Source organism: Panthera leo, chromosome B2 (assembly GCF_018350215.1).
Source record: "Panthera leo isolate Ple1 chromosome B2, P.leo_Ple1_pat1.1, whole genome shotgun sequence".
NCBI lineage: Eukaryota > Metazoa > Chordata > Mammalia > Carnivora > Felidae > Panthera > Panthera leo.
Genome location: NC_056683.1, coordinates 6,597,706 through 6,615,657, shown reverse-complemented (window position 1 = coordinate 6,615,657; position 17,952 = coordinate 6,597,706). Strand labels below are relative to the sequence as shown.

At 39.2% G+C, this 17,952-nt stretch overlaps 1 long non-coding RNA gene across 2 annotated transcripts; it reads right to left on the bottom strand.

The window, feature by feature from the left end:
* Nucleotides 1-8,111: 8,111 nt before the first annotated feature.
* Nucleotides 8,112-14,441, bottom strand: LOC122219510. 2 transcript variants are annotated; one of them, XR_006202410.1, is made up of 3 exons: nucleotides 14,293-14,441; nucleotides 9,899-10,290; nucleotides 8,112-8,220 (listed from the first exon to the last, which is right to left on the bottom strand). It is a non-coding gene; the product is annotated as an uncharacterized LOC122219510 (long non-coding RNA). The 2 variants fall into 2 exon arrangements; XR_006202411.1 differs by having other exon boundaries at nucleotides 10,105-10,290.
* Nucleotides 14,442-17,952: the final 3,511 nt, after the last annotated feature.

Genomic DNA, 17,952 nt, shown 5'->3' with positions numbered 1-17,952 from the left:
GACTTGCACTTCTTTAGTAAAATTGATTTCTGAAAATATATTCGTTTTGGTGTTATTAAAATGCAATTGCTCTCTTAATTTTATTTTCTGATTATTCGTTGCTGGTGTATTGAAATGCAATTGATCGTTGTACACTGATCTCGTATCCTGAAACCTTGTTGAATACATTCATTAGTTCTAATAATTTTTCAGCGGATTCCTTAGGACTTCTACATACAAGAGAACACCATCTGCAAATCAAAATAGTTCCCCAGTCAGAAAAGCTTTTATTCTTTTTCTTGTCCAATTACTCTGGCCTTATAGAAGCGGCAAGAATGGACGTCGTTGGCTTGTTGCTGATCTTAGGGAGACAGTGTTTGGTGTTCCATCAGTATGTGTGACATTAGCTGTGGTTTTTTCATAGACAGTCCTTGTGAATTAAAGAGGTTTCGTTCTACTTCTAATTTTTTGAACATTTTTATCATGAAACAGTGTTAGACTTTGTCAGATAATTTTTCCTGCTTCAATCAAGATAATCATGTATGCTTTGTTTTTAATTCTGTTGATAAAGTGTATTGTGTTCATTGATTTTCATAAAAAAAGTGAGAATGACCACCCCCCGCCCCCAAGGTGGAGGTATGTCACATGGTGTTGTTCCTTGGACTTGAAACCCAATGGAGTCTGACTGACTAGATTTTGAAATTGCTTGGGACTGTTGAGTCTTAGTTTTTTTTTTTTTTTTTTTTTTTTGGACCCTTTTTCTCTCATTTTGAATTAGAATACGTATAACTGTTATTCTATGCATTTTCCAACTTTGTATCTTGGGAAAAGATAACTTATATCTTAAGTTTCCAGGTTCATAGGTGGAGAGGAATCGTGCTTCAGGGTAGATTATACCCACACTTGTTTTAGACGATGAAATTTGGGACTTTTGAGATGATGAAATATGGGCTGGCTAATGATTCTGTAATAGAATGAGACTTTAGGGGGATGTTAAGATGACATAAATATATGTGCAATATTCTACTTAATAAGGAAAAAAATCAGTTATCGAGGCCTGGTTAATATACATTAGAACAAGCTTAACGAGAGAGAAAGGAGATATAAGAATGGCCTGTACTGGTTGTAGGTAAGAATCCTCTAGACTGGAATTTAATGGTAAGCAAGGGACTTTTAGAATTTCAGGTGAATGCTGTTTGGGGAGACATTGATGGAGAGAGATGTTATTCTGTGCATTAGCATTGCCCATACTTGTACTAGGACTTCAGTATGTCCTTGAGATTCAATGTTAAAATCCGATGATTCAATTTTAATGTTTGTCTTACTGGCTGTGCTCCTACGAAAGCAAGTGCACTCAGCAACCATGAACCCCAGCTATATTTGGGTAAATAATGAGGTCTAACCTTTGGGTTGTAAACTTAAAAGTTCTCAGTTTTACCTCGTATTCAAATTATTACACTAGGCTTGAGTCAAGAGTTTCTTTTTTTATCAGACTTTTCAATTTGTGGAAAAAGACTGTACAGAAAAAGGAGTTGGTGGGGTTGGCAAACTTCTCGAGGCATGACAATCCTCAAACACCAGAAACAAAACAAAAGCACACACACACACACACACACACACACACACGCATCCATATGTGCACACATGCATACACATATAAACTAACACACACACATTAAAACACACACAAATACACACACACACGTGAGAAAAAAAACAAAAAAAGATATAGTGGAGTTTACACTGAGGTCAAAGTCGTTGTACAAGGGAGAATGTGCTGCTGGGGCTCTATATTCGAGAGAAAGAACAGTTCTGTGAGTCTGGATATGTGTTCACCAGCTAGAAGAAATTTTTAAAGAATCTTTTCTGCATTTGCAGCCTGGGAGTATTATACCCAACCTCTAAAGAGCCCCTGTTTCTTAAGAAGTCCAAGTCATTTCTGGAAGTGTGGAGAAGATTGATGGTGGCCAAGTTTGGATTAATTCGAAGTTTCTAGTTCCACAAGTGAAACTGGATCCCTGGGGACTTGGAAATTGCTGTGGGATTTTCAAATAAACAGGCTTTGGAACCACTGATACAAGCTAATTGCTAACAGAAACTTGAGAAACTGGCAGAAAGAACCATGCCAATGACTGGTGAATAATATTTGTTTTGAGCAAGATTTTTAATGGCAAGGAATAGAAAGTCTCAGAGCCTGGGATGTTCTGCTGACTCACTTATTCTGCAGAATCTGGCCTGAGTCCTTATCAGTGGATTCATAGCCATCCTTGTCCTAGTTCTGTGCTGGGCTCTCCCATGCTTTTAAGGAAGCTTAAAAGCTGATGACTTGTTGAATTTAAAATTATGTTTTAATAAAGAAAAAGCTATTCACGTTTACATTGGATTATGGGTTCTGCTTAAGTGATGTGCCATTGACCAGTGAGGTAGCACTTAGATATTCCTACAGAGTTGGACAAGACTCACGAAAGGGTAATCTATGAGCCACGTTTGCTTAAAATTCTTGAATTTCATAACAAAACCTAGGGGATAACTTGAATATTCGCTATCTATTGAATTCACCAAGGTTTAGGAGGAAAAAGCTGTCACTTTAACTATACTCTGGAAGTCGGATCGAGTAATTACATTTAGATATGAGATGCTGGGACAGCCTTGAAAGTCAGAAGTTCTGCAGACATGCCTCTGACTCTTAAAGGTGGACCCAGTCAATGAGTGCAGTGCTGGTGGATGGAGAGCAGGTCAGTTGGTCAATGTGGATTAGGGTACTCCTCAGAGCTAGCCAGGGGCACAAAATAGGGATGATGCCTTTAAATGTGAACCCATCAGAGAGTGAACCATAATATTTTAGGCACCAGTACTAGCTATACCATGAAGTTTAAAGTAACCCAATTAGTGATGGATTGGTTGTAGACAACAGAAAAGGCCATGCTAAGTTTTTAGCATAGATGCAGGTGGGTATGATTGGTAGGCTCATGTTACAAAATAGAGATAAAAAGAGGAAGGAAAACTTTAGCAAAGAATGTTATCAGTGCAATGTTAAATTGACTGGACATTAGCAATCATTCAACCCAACCTGTTCTCTTTATTAATCACGAAATCCCCGAGGCCTCCAAATCTCAAGTAATCCATTGAAATTAGTAGAACAGATCATCTTCGAACTCAGATTTACTGAAACCGAAGTTCCCAGGTGATTCATCTCAGGGATGACATAACTCGGGTTTGGACTGAATGATCGACATAGTAAATTGAGATTTAAAGAATTTCTGTGGAGCCAATAAGAAGGGTGGAAGCCTGGAGACACATTTGCCCAGTTCCCTGGGAGTATGAGGCTTTAACTGAGAACTCAGTAGAAAGAGGATAGCAATTGCATGGTGGTATGTGTGGTTTCGTATTATGAGCCTCAAGTTAAAAGACTTCGTAATATGGAATGGGTTTGCTATAGCCATGGCAATGCAGAGCGCATGGAGCCATTGACATAGAATCATTTTAGCCATCAATCCCTTAAAGTCATTTTGCAGATAAAACAAAGTCAAATAAGGGAAAGTAGACACTGATACTAGCAATCAGTGTTTGCCTATGACTACTGGCTTACCCAGCAGCGCTAATAGGTTTTACAAAACTAAGCAATGGCAAATGGGAATATGGACGTGATGCAAAATAAATAAATGAAAGAAATGGCCAACTGTGGAGCCCACATTGCCTTCCTAATGGAATCTTCCCAGTACCGTCTGCATAGATCTTCTTCTCTATTTGCTCTTTTTAATGTTTCCCACATCCTCCTCATGTTGCACCTCCTTTCCAAAAAGAATTTCCTCACTTTGATTTAAAAACCATTTGTTCAAGGGGCCCCTGGGTGGCTCAGTCGGTTGAGAGTCCGCCTTCGGCTCAGGTCGCGATCTCATGGTTCGAGAGTTCAAGCCCCACATCGGCTCTGTGCTGACGGCTCGGAGCCTGGAGTCTGCTTCGGATTCTGAGTCTCCCTCTCTCTCTGCCTCTCCCCTGCTCCTGCTCTGTCTTTCTTTGTCTCTCAAAAAATAAATAAATGTTAAAAAAAAAAAAAACATTCGTTCGAGGCACTTCTGAAGACCCCTAGGCCAATAGAATATTGTTCTTTTAATTATGTGCCATGTAAACAATATAAACGTAGTAAACCGACCACACAGTATTCATGGATCTGATCATTTCTGGCAGTCAGTGGCTAAATTTCGTAATTGTCTTTACAGCATAATATATTTGGGGTTGTCAACACACAGAGGTTATATTTACTCTTAGGGACGTAAGATCCCAAAGCAAGGCAACTCTTCCACGGTCAGGGTGTACAAAGTCAGAAATAGATCTAAAACCTTTTGCTTCCTGGCTTAATATTTTGGCGCTATCTTTAACTTCTTGTGTATAACTCTAGCATTTGGTATGGTCAGGATTGCTTGGAAAAGATGCGTCCAAAACTGACTCTCTCCTTTTAGGATCTGCTGAATATAGTAGAAAACTGTAAAAGAAGATAAGGCATTCTCTTAAGGGTGGAAAACAGTATTTATGCTATGTGTGGAGAGATATCATCGAAATTAGTCTCGGTGCTGAAGAAATCAGTGGTACATATAATGTCTTATGTTGTAACGCTGTTACCCTGAACATTTTAAGGTGATTAACAGAAAAACTGTTGCTCTCAATAAAATGTAGAATATGAAGAATAGATTTATGGAGTATGAAATACTATGTCAAAAATAAAACTGTCAATACACTTCCCTCTCTCTTTATGGTATGATATGATCTAGTTCTTACTGACATTTGGAACTCAAAGCACTGTGGAGACTCAAAAGAAACTTTAATGGTGACAAATGCTGATTCTAAATATATATATATATTTTGATGAGCACAGAATGTATTTAATAAAGTGATTTAAGATGTTCAAGAAGAGTCTTGTACAAACCCAAAGCAAGTTTTCTTTGAAAAATTGAATGTGTTCCCTTTTTAAAAAAATGACATCATACAAGATGTGTTTTTAATCAATTATCATTGTAGATAATTCAGAGGGCAACATATATGGGAAAACAATGGCGTGATTAACTAGGCATTGACCTCGTGTTATGGCACTGGTCCAGAGAGAGCTTATTAGTTTGAGCTAGCAGTAAATATGAAACCGAGGGCATCATAAATCACAACAGCAGGATTAATCTGAATGTGAATCAGATACATGGGAAAAACTGAGACATTCCCAGTGAGTCCAAAAACAGCTACGTGAAGTCAGTGGAGAGAAAATGATTTTCATACAAAGGTCTGTACACAGTTCTTTCCATTTTATCTAGAATTTTCAATTGCAGACTTTCAATTCAAGCCCTTACAGCTAAATTAGAATTTTCCTTAATTAAATAAATCAGAAACATGGGCTCTTGGGATTGCTAGTGATGCTGGTCAGGACAAAATCTTTGTGAGGGGGGAGGTATGTGGATTTTGCTTCTCAAAGGGTTTTGTCTCATGATACCGTTAGAGGCTTGGACAAGCCGCTTACCTTGAGGCTATTGTTTTAGCTCCATAAACTCATTTAGTTTGTCTGGATCATCACAGAAATTTTCATTCTGAGAAAAACATTGCAACCCACATTTCGCTGTACCAGCCAATTGAATGGTTGACCCATCTTAGATAATAATACAAAATGGGTTGGAAGAACTTTGAGCCCTGTTTTGATTCTCAGGATTTCAAAAAGATCCTAGAGTAATGACACTTTCAAACTTACTTTCTGCATTAAAGAGGAGAATTCTAAGAGTTTACTGTATTTAGGGTTGGCAGGTAGATGTGTTCGTTACCTGCCACGAATATGTTAGCTTTAGTCTGCAATGTTTGATTGAGTCACCGGTCAGACTCAACATGTTTGAATTTTCATTGTCTTGTGATTTCTGGGTATAAGTTTATGGTGATATTACTGCTCGAGAGACATGAAGAGAGAGAAAACACCAGCAAAGTAACTATGTGGTATGATGGTGAAATAGCAACGGTAACATTGTTTTTGTAAATGTGCTTTTCTTTTTTCTTTTTCACTTTAGGAAAAAATACAGTGGTACACTCAGCTGGGTATGGAAACACAGCCATATCAGCATACTAAATCATAAATGTTAGCAAATCAGAAACACACATAAGGTTCTAACTCTTTGGGGTTTCTATATGGGTATTCTTCTACTGACACAGACTTATTTTTTCTACCAGACATACCAACTACATTTAAAAAATGTATTTCCCCACTGTAGTCTGCTCATAAGCCACCTGCTGTTGCTGCTTTGGCATTTTTTCATTAAGACCTATTTGCTCTTTCCCAGAGGCATCGGTAATATTCACTGTGGTGTGGGTCAGACTGGTGGCTCCTTTCTATCAGAGGATGAGCCCAATGTGGGATGCCTAATTCCAAAAGGTTCTAGGGGAGCAGAAGAGATGATGTATATATCTTGTAGCTCAGCCAATTCCAGAAATGTATGGACAAAAAATAGTCAGTTCTTGCCATCTGCACCAAAGGCTTCTTCAGGTGCTTTAGTTGCCTTGGACATTCATAGTCGAAACAAAGCATGAATAGAGTGGCTGATGTACAATTACATCGCACGTGTGATTACTACCCTGCGTTGATGATACACGCTTTTCTTAACCTATATAAGAGAGGGTTAAATAAGCTGAGTAAATTAAAAGATCATATCAAAGGAAGTTAAAAGAGAAAAAAATCTATTTTTTATGATTGAAGAAAATACGAAATTATATAGGGTAGGTAAAACTTTTATGTCATTCAATTTTGTTAGAATATAGCAAGCCAATTATATAAAATTAAATTTCAAGCTTGATTGATTTTTTTAAATATTCATCTTAAGCACTGCATTTGGTGTTTATTGTATTATACAGGAAATACCAGAGAACGGCTGCTGCATCCAGGAATTAAATGAAACCTATACTGTCAATAGCCTGGCTGGGGTTTTGATAAAGCATTATGACATTTCTATATTATGCAGCACCATAAAATGCTAAACATACACAGAGCACAGAACTATAAGTTTCAAAAGCACATACTGGAAGCTAGAGTGTTTTGGCATTTATAGCTGGCTAGCACGGGGAGATAATGAGGAGTCTGATACCTTGGAAATCATAACTATGAAATATATACAATAGTTTCCCATCAAGATGGATCATATATCACGCAATATTGGAGGATAATTCAAGTCTGCAATGCAATCTGCTTTTCATTTCAAGTGGAGGGCGACGTAAGCCATAATTTACCCAGGTAGTACTCACTTGGGATCTAACGACAAATTTAGAGCAACTCGTGACAAAAAAAATCCACATAGGAAACCATGAAAGATTTGACATCCTCTTGTCTCTCAACTTTCTTCCCCCGACTCTTCTTACCCTTCTCCATAAATGTAAAATCTTTTGTGTTCCTATGGATCCGTGATGAAATATAAGTATTCCTTGAAAAATATAAAGGGACATATACAATTACTAGCTAATAATTCCCAAATTGTTGATGGAGAGGAAGTAGGATAAATCACTTCAGTGAGAGCTTATTGTGGCTGCCCCAGCCTCCACAAAGAGCCAAATTTAAATAACTGTCTACTAAAACCACTTTCCGCGTTAAGAGGTGCGATGGCTCTTTCTGTATGCACCAATTAATTCTTTATCAAAAAAAACCCTTTTATATCATATGGAAATGGAGTTAGGGTGGCATAGAACCAGCGCTTGTGGACTCTGGAACAAGTTAAATGGCTGATGTTCCATTGTTACTTTTCATTTCAATGTTTAATAAAATATTGAGAGACAGTAGGAAGACAGACGGAATTTTTGGTGGGAAATAGAACAGTCCTTTTTGACTGGACAAAATGGAGGGAACCTTTGGCTTCTGGCATTTTTGGTCATCTATGTAGGCTTGGCCAACTGCCACTTGGGCTCTCTGTCTCGTGCCATTGGATGAAAATATACCCCGTGTAGGGGAGTCCCAGAGGAGTTTGACAATATGGACCTGACCTTTGGTTTCATCTCTGCCTTTATTATTATTTTTAAATAAATTAATACATATGTATTAATATAAAGATATCTCTGCAACTCTAAAATCTAAAGACAGGATATGCACAATAAAGCAGATACAAAAACACGAGCTTTACATTTAATCTTTACAATTCCCCTTCTCCTTCTCCTCCCCCTCCTCCTCCTCGTTCTTCTTTCTCTTCTTCTTTTTCTATTTAGGCTAAAGCTTACATCCCCATCTTCTTCTTGTTCCTGAAAAACAAAGAAAAATCAGTTTGGACCGCTGGTCAAGAGATGGTCCTATCTTCACATATCTGAAAACAAGCAGAATAATGTGACTGTTTTAACTTTCTGGTGCTTGAGTTTTACACTTCATTCATGCTTATAAATATGGTGATAATACCAGCATGACTTGAGCAAATAGAGATAAGACAGAAGGTAATGGCTAAATTCCAGCATAAAATTCTTGAGTAAAATATTATTTAAGCACACAGCACCACCTTCCCAATGTTCATTTCAGACTTTGAAGCTTAATTCTTCTTATTTTTACATAGGTTTTACTTTCTAAAGACATAGAAAACAGTTGTCAAGATGGCTGACATCTTGAATATTATTATTTAATTTCATTGTGATCATTCCCCCCCTTAAAGTCAAGTATCTTAATTTCTTTTCCATTCTTTTATGTCCTCTTTGTCAGTTATGTAACCATTTCAGATGTTCTACCTGAGTTTCTTTATGCCTTCAAAATGGTCTTTTTCATCTTATTCTCTCAAACATTTGGGATGCAAAATAAAAAATGGCACGGCATAAAAATCAGACAAAAATTAAATATTTTCAGGAAACGATTACATAGCAAGCACCCACAAGGAAGGATTAGGTTACATAGTCCTGCTCTTCAATTTCAGGGTTTCATTTAGCTTTACTCATTTACTGATTTATAAACTCCCAGACGTATTTCATAAAGGAATTGTCAGAGTTTACAAAAATAAATATAAAAAAAAAGATTAAAAAAAAACCAAAGGTTGAGAGAGACAGAGTAAGGGGGAATATATGGGTTATACTCGAATAAACCCCTTGATATATAGAAGTATAAATATATGTAATGGACACTGTAGTTACCAAAGGCAAGTTACAGATTTGGCCCCAAAGCTTTTAGCAGTTAAAGCAAAAAGGGAACTCATCTCAGTTACAAGAATCACAGTGTTCCTAAGACTTACAAATAAAAACAGCAGAGAAAACCATATTTCAAGAAAAAAATACCCCAAACTAAAAATCTGAGAGATCTCTTTCATGGATTCTCATACACGAGTATGGGAAAACGTAATAGAAATAATCCTACAGTGAGTATAACGGCACATTTTATTGGACAGTTTCTTACGGCGTTTTCTATACAGGCAACTGGCATGAAGTTACTGGACAGTTTAGTGAAAACCAATAGAGATAGTGCCAAACATTTTGGTTCCATGCCCAGTTCTTTGGTTTGATCCAAAGATAGAGTCAAAATACATGAAAGAATAAATATGTAGCATGCCCATCGAGCCTATATCCGCAAACATCTCTTGACAGCCTGCATTTTGATAAGGATTAAATGGCAGAGACTTAAACATTTTTACCTGCCAGAAAGAACCTGAGGGCAACTCTGTGGTGCTGCAGATTGAGGACTAAGTCCTATCCCTCAATACTATGAAACAAAAATAGGGTCTGCCTCTACCTTCCCTACCTGACCTACGGTAAGTAAGACCTAATTTTAAAAGCTCAAGGAAATGAATGAAGCCCCCTTCTCTTGGGACCATCGCTTTTACCAACATGCAGTTCGAATGTACCTCTGTGAAAATTAGATCTATGGTTAGCCACAGACTTCTGTGAAAGAGAGAAACTCAAATTCCAGGCGAATCGGTGCTACCGACGTAAACAAGTGCGGCGTTCTCACCGCAAGATGTGCGTGTCTATAGAAATCGTCAAATACGGTAGCCTATTTTGATTTGTTTGGCTTTCCACAAAACTAAAAAATAAAACGCTACTGCTCATTTGCCAAACACATCAACTATTCGGTCAAATTCATTTTGGAGGAATCCGGAGAATGTTCCGTTGCTTTCAAAGTGGCATTTTTAGAGGACAGGGTAGGCTTGTTCCCACCTCCAATCCCCCAGAGAGAAATGGCAGGGGAGAGAATTCTGGAAGAAAATTGCAGGGTCTATATTCTCAAGGAGAAGGATTTTCTTATTTGCCTCCTCAGTTCCTTCCAGGGCCACACGGCACTTTTGTTTTACTGCCTTTTATTATTTCTTCCTTTTTCTCCTGTAACCGCTCATCCTCATAGTCCTGAAAGAGTTTAAACAAAAATGACTTTGTTTGGTTCTGCAGAATTAACACGACACTCAGGCATATTTCTAATTGAATGCAGATGTTTTCTAAGCAGAGACAAGCCTCAGCCTTGTGTGCATAATTCTTACCCTGCCCTAATGGAGAGAAGTGAGTCCAAAATTAGCAACTTTTTAAAGCCAAATCTGGCCATGTGCCACAGAGACTTTGCTTTGGCTTTTCTTTCTTTCTTTCTTTCCTTCTTTCTTTCTTTCTTTCTTTCTTTCTTTCTTTCTTTCTTTCTTTTTTTTCTTTTTCATTTTCCAAGGGCGTGCAGACAGGAGGTCTTTAAAAAGCTATACAGGGAGGGCCACCATATTTCCAAGAAACTTAAAAAAGGAAGAGAGAAAGCCAAACTAATCAGCGTAGCAGTACATTTATGTTCTCCTCTACTCTCTGCCCTCAGAAATAAGACTTTTAAAAATTCACAAAAATGTTGCTCCCCGAGTGGCAGGGGCAGCAAGCTTTGGAGGGAATGAGGTCAACTCAAGAGCTCCGTTTTGACCGTCTTGAGACGGAGTTGCTGACACGGACAGACTTGTGAACACCAGATGAAGAAAGGGTAGCTCTGTGTTTTCTCAACTCCTTATTTCAACAATTTGCACTAAAGATGTTACAACCTCATTGTTCCGTCCAGATCCACGGCCATGTGCATGTCTGTTGGAACAGCAGGTTTTGAGACCGATTATGTGGTCCTTAAAAAAAAAAAAAATCACTTTGATTGTTGAGAACCTCATAATCAGGCAGTTTGTGTACAATGTCTGTGCTCCAGAGGCCTGACCACAGGATTGGCCAGAGAATGAAGGCACGGCCGATGGAAATTCATGTTTCAGATAGAGGATGTGTATGCCATGTTTTCTGCCTTTCCCACTGGTGAAAGGTTTCAGGACGACGAAGCAAACTTTCAAAACGTAGGATTATGTCTAATGTGAAAATAAATAATCCCCAGAAATTACACATTCATAACCAGAAACAAAATGCTTGAGTTGTTAAAGAGATGGTTTACTAATGCTAATGAACATAAAAAAAAAAAAAAAAGGTCAGCTTACACTTAGGTTTAGAATTAGGAAGAAATTTACCTTTTAAAAAGGAGGATTCATGGAACGCCTGCGTGGCTCAGTCAGTTAGGCCTCAGCTCTTGATCTCAGCTCAGGTCTTGATCTCAGGGTCATGAGTTCAAGCCCCATGCTGGGCTCTGAGTTGGGCATGAAACTTACTCGAAAAAAGAAGAAAAAGAGGGAGGGGGGTCCTGGTTGGCTCAGTCGATGGAGTGTCGTACTTTGGCTCAGGTCATGATCTCACGGTCTGTGAGCTCGAGCCTCACATTGGGTTTGCCACTGTTAGTGCAAAGCCTGCTATGGATCCTCTGTCCCCCTCTCTTTCTGCCTCTCCCCTCGGTCTCTCTCAAAAATAAATAAACGTTTAAAAAAAAAAAAGAGGATTCCTGACTTTCACCAGCATTTTCAGCCCCTCATCCAACTCACTGATGTGAGAATGATTCTCTTGCTGCCCCATGGTCATTGAGTTTTTATTGGTTTCAATAAAAGTTCACCTGCAAGTGTACCATCACACTAGGTTTTAGTGATCTAGAGAACATTGACCTGCAGTGGATTTTGCCTCCATGGAATTATTTTCAAGGATCTGGTTATATAATCATTCGGATCCTACTTTAGGTAGAGAAATATCTCTTTGGCACATGGTTGAGAATACGGCTCTTGATCAAAGCTCAACATGTTGGGGAGAGAGGAAAGGAAGAAAGAAATATTTCTTCCCATTTTTTGCAATTCCTGATTGACCTTCCAAGGAAAGCTCCATTACAGAGTCAAAGTAGGTGACAACTTCGAGACACTAAAAGTTGAATCCATCTTCTGAAGAATTAATCCTTCCCTTGCTCAAATAACGTATATGAAAATGGAAAATGCGTGTCCTACTGCATTTTTTTTTTTTGGCCACACCGTAGGACACTAATGAATAAACTACTCACGATTTCATGAAACATTCAACATGTGGGAATCTCTGAAGTTGCCTTAATAATAAGACACTGTTGGGGCACCTGGGTGGCTCAGTTGGGTAAGCGTCCAGCTCTTGGTTTCAGCTCAGATCATGTTCCCACGGCTTCGTGGGTTTGAGCCCCACATCAGGCTCTGAGCTGGCAGCATGGAGTCTGCTTGGGATTCTCTCTCTCTCCCTCTCTCTGCCCTTCCCCACTCGTGCTGTCTCTGTCTCTCTCAAAATAAGTAAATAAAACCTAAAAAAAATATAATAAGACACTGTCTTGAGGGTTGGAAGGTTTTAATGGGTTTGGCCTGTCTCCATACCTGTGAGAAGATTTGGGGCTTTCGTGGTAAATAATTAGCGTGCTACCTAAAAGTCAAAATTGTAATATGAAAGTCTAGGAGAAAGAAATGTTGGAGACATGAGTAATGTCTTTGGAAATACCATCCACTTGAGTGTTCTAAGGGTTCAAAGATGTTAAGCTTCCATCATATCTAACATTATTTCACCAAGCAAAGGCCAAGGTGAGTTGAATATGGGTGCTAACAAATTATAAAGTGTACGTGACATTAAAAAAGACCAAAAATCCCACACCCGAAACCAATCTAATATCTGCCTCTTCCAAAGCTTGAAGGTAAAGGAGATTATTTTTTAATGTTTATTTAATTTGAGAGAGAGAGAGAGAGAGAGAATGTGTCCAAGTGGGGGGGGGGAGGGGCAGAGAAAGAGGGAGAGAGAATCCCAAGCAGGCTCTGTGATATCATCACAGAGCCGCATGTGGGGCTCTGAGATTGTGACCTGAGCGGAAATCTTGAGTCAGACCCTTAATGGACTGAGCCACCCAGGCGCCCTGAAAGGGGATTATTTTTGCAATATTTTCACATTCAAATAGTGATAGAAAAAGACGAATGATCTGTAATCAAGGAAAACATTGAAAGCCGGTTTCAACCGTGAAGACTCGCTCAGGAATGCTGAATTTGTTTTTTCTTCCATGCATTACCCACTGGTGCCTCGGGATGGATATCCTCACAACAGAAGCCTTTCTCCTGTGCTTTTGAAGTTCTGTGTTAAGCAGTTTCCAGGGCACCTATTTTCTGGCTTCTTCTTTGGGTTTTAGTTTCTGTTTGTTACCTGCTCTATTTAGTTACCCCTAGGGCACACAGCTAATAGCTTTTAGCTGAACAACTTCTGCTTTTAAAGGGAATTCATAGTGTGATGTTCTCAGGTTATCCTGTAACTGATTGTTTTTAATGAATGGCTCTTCTAGTTTGACTAAGGATTTCTGACCTTTAAGACTGTTAGTATTTCTAGGTGATATTTACTCTGTTGATCTCTCGCTTTCATTGTTTCTTTGCACTCTTTGTGTGTAGTTTCTCTGTTTAAACTAGTGAGTTCATGTGTTTTGAAACTAAACACTTAATCTCCTTTGGTTTGTATACTTTGCAGTCGCCTATGGAAGCACTCCCTCAATGCATTAGAGAGATGTTGAAATCCTGGTTTCAGATAAATTCTAGTGCTTCTTGCCAGAGGGAGAGGAGGGCCACTTGATGTGGTTTAACAACTCTGGTTTATTTTCTGCTTCATCTTGGTTTATCATCCCTAATAATATCAGACCTTGGCATTTCAGATACTTGCTGAGAACAGAAGAAAGGAAAAAAATATATATATCCTACAAGATCTTCACGCTACGGATTATTTTTTTTCCTTTCTGGGAATGAAAAAGGGGTAAGCTGACACTTAAAAGAATGCTATTTATTCGCTAAGCATAAGAGCAGATTACAAAATTACCGATCAGGAGATTGGAGGCCAGTTTTTCTAGGTTGGGGTAAGACCGGGGGCAAGGTTACAGGCCCACCTTTTACCAGGGAAATCAGGTTTTAAAAAATGCTTCCGGAAGTTCTAAAGGAAAGAATCGAACAACCAGAGGGGACATGTGAAAGCGGAAACGGTCAGTGAAACCCTTTTTACCTCCATCATTTATTTGCTCTTGCTTCTGGGCTCATAAGCGAAGTTGAATCTGTGCTTCCTGCGAATAGACGCACGGCTGCCTTCGGCCCATCTGCCCGTGTCTGGACCCCACACCTGGCTTCTGGAGGAAAAAGGACAGAACACAGTGAGACGATGTCTTTGATTCACTGCACCCTAGCTTGGATGCCACCCAGTCTTCCCAAATCACTCCTGTGTTAGCTAACAATCCGGTCTGGAGAGCAAGGGGAGATCTCTCAGGAGTCTTGGACAAATAAAAGCGGTAATCAAAAGTGAGGTATTTAACACAGCCCCAGCATGTGAGAAAAGGCAACAGATACCATTCCATTTACTGGCTTTCAAAATCGGGAAAAGAAAAAAAAAAAAAAAGATTTAGCTCTGAAGCACACTTAAGAAAGAAAAATCAAGACAGTACAGCAGAAGCTGGGGGAGGAGGGAACACGTAGAGTAAAAATTCCCTCTGAGCCCACAGAAAGCAATAAGAGTTCTCATTTAACCTCGGAAAATGACTTGAGAATCACTTGTACTTTGAAACGATTCTAAATTGCAAACTAATTTCCCAGTGGGATATGTTGATGGCGTTGCCGTTCGCAGCATAAATAATGAGCTTGCAACCAGGACCCCCAATAAAGCAGCGCACGTTTGTGGAATTTATGAACAATTTTTTCCCCCATCTGACATTGCAATGTTAATGCTTCCAGTTAGGAGTTTTACTGTGTCAGCAGGTGAATCCCCTGGCAGTAAGTCAAGCTTTAATGGAACATGCTGGTAGGAGCGATTATGCTGTTGCAGGGTAAAACTCTGGTGTATTAGCCTTCTAGAATACATGGCCACACTCTGCTACCTACCCTGATCGCCGGTGTTCCTGGTTGTTGGACTTTTACTGCTACGCTTCAAATTGACCATGGCAAGGCAAAATTTGTATCTTATAAAAGATTTTAGAACTGGAAACTGTGATGGTATCTAGTTAAACCCTTTGTTTGTTTGTTTGTTTGTTTGTTTGTTTTTAATAAGGAAGAAACCTGAGGCTTGAGGGGTTACCTGGCTGGTTAGATAATACACATGAATAAATGATAAGACTGGGACTCTATCCTAGGATTCGTCTGTTCCTTTAGCACTCTGTTCTTGCCTCCCTGGAGGATGCTGCCTTTGTTGAAAAACAAAAATGGTGAGTGCAATCAATTTTATAAATGTGTTTAAGAAAATGTGACAAAAATATGAATCTGAAATATGCTTTCATCATAGAGCACAAAGCACACTGCCTGGTCTGTCTGAACCTCCAGTCTTCTCTGGAGATATATATATATATATATATATATATATATATATATATATATATATATATATATATATATTTATACACTTGTCCTGAGATAGAGAGAGAGAGATAGCTAGATATAACTATCTCTCTCTATCTATCTCAGGACAAGTGTATAAGTGATTATGATGTCTTTACAAGGCTTCATCTTCAAATTTAAAGATATTATTAGATTGAGTGTCCCTAAAGGGTTAATATGATGCCTATAAACCATTCACTGTGGGTAAGACATCATGATCTCTAGCTAACCTCAAAAGTGAAATCTCCTTCAGTCAATTGATGTTTCTCAAGAAAGGCTTGTGTGTCATGTGGCTTAGGAAGGTGTAGCCTACATACACCCAGCTGCAGATCACTCAGAGGTGTCTACACTCTGTGGGGGCCACGTGGTTCCCTCCACAAGAGCAATGACCAAATTCTCAAGTACTTATCCCTGGGTGTTTACTCTACAACAGGGTAGGGGGTGCTATGGGTTCTGCCACTCAAAGTGGTTCCATTCAACAGGTAACCGAGGGCTCACACAGCTTGCAAATAGTGTTGCCTCATTGACCTTCTTAGACCTCCAAGCCTACGAATGAAATCTGCATTCTAGTCCAGCATGAGGATGGTGCCACCGTTACAAAGCCATCCCATCTGGGTTTGGGATGGCGACAGGTGATCCTTTCCTCCTTGGCTCCTTTTCCTCATCTTCGCAACCACCACTACAGTCAACCCTCCTTTCAAACCCTCTATGTCATCCCCTTCGTCATCATCCCCCGGAGAGAAGCATCCGTTTCCTGTTTCATGGAGAATGTCAGTCAAGAACACCTCAAACTCTGTCCCGAACCGTCGTGCTTTCCTTTCCTACATCTGCACCTCTCTTTTCTGGATCCTGTTGCATTTGGCTGCAAACGTGGTCCACTCTTCTCACGTCGCCTTTTCCTTCTAGCAGGCAGATGTGCTCAGATCTAAATCTATAGCTTCCCTGTGGACACACACACCTCTGCCACCCCCTCAGACACTCCGTACCCAAATTGTCAATGACTTTCCAGATGCTGATGACAAAGGCCATGGATCAGCGACACCACCTCATCTCAAATTTGCTGCTGTCATTCTTGCCAATTCTCAGTTAGTTCCTATTTTGATCTGTTCAACGTTGACATTCCTCAGGACTTCATCATCAGCCTTTGTTTTTGTCCCATTGTACCCACTCCCTTTGGGTGAAAATACGGCTCTTGTGGCTACAACTACCATTCTTATGAGATAACTCCCAAATACAGACCTGTCTTCTGTGGAACAAACAAGTATATTTTACTGTAAGTTAAACTAATTTTGCGGAAACTTACATATCAGTTTATCTAAGTTGACGCAAATCCGGAAACAGTATGCTTCTTACCCAAATCTACCCAATCTTCCCATGATCTTCCTCTTGATTAGTGACATAGTCGACCATCCAGTTAACTACATCAGGTGACTCAGGGGTATATTCCGTACTTCTCCCTCTTCCCTAAGCTTTCAGCCCAATTGTGACAACATTCTACATATATTTTTCCATCTTAATGTCCTCAAATCTTCTGCCGGTTCATTGTCTCAACTCCACTCTTAGTTCAGACCAATTGGCTCCTTCCCAGATTATGAATTCCTGAAATGCCAAACTAAGTGGTTTCCCTGCCTTCGCCTGTGTCTTCCTCCATTCTTTTCCCCCAGGGTAGACCATGAAACGAAGAAATTTTCTTCAAATGCTTCCCGCAAGTAAGGCTCAAAACCAAACTACTTAATATGACCGCGAAGCCTCTTTGTCATTTCTTGCCTTTCTACCTTACAGTCTGGAACACACGCTAAATTGCCTGCAAGGTCCCTTCCTCTCTCATCTCTGCCAAAGCATTTACTCACAGCATTGTTCTTAGGGTTTGTCTTCTCCCTTCTCTATAGCCTACTTGGCAGGAAATGGGGACTATGTCTTTCAATAGCTTACAATGCCTGGTCCATAGTAAGTACTCAGTAATATTTCTTAAGTGACTAGAGGTCAATTATCTAAAATAGGTTATTATAACTGTTATTATACCTTCTCATGTATATGCCTTCAATGTACTTTTAATCTTCTTGTTCAATGATATCCATTTACAAAATATCACACAGTACATTTCATTTCTTACCTAGCTCTTTAAGCTGATAATAAACATGTTAATTAAGGAATTATTATTTTCCTCAGGCCCATTTTTATTACTTTGCATGAATTTATCTAATTTTTCTAACAGCTACAAGACAGTTATTATTTTCATCTCTATCTTACGTATAAGAAAATTGATGCACACAGAGAAGCGAAGTAGGGATTGGAAGCCAAATGC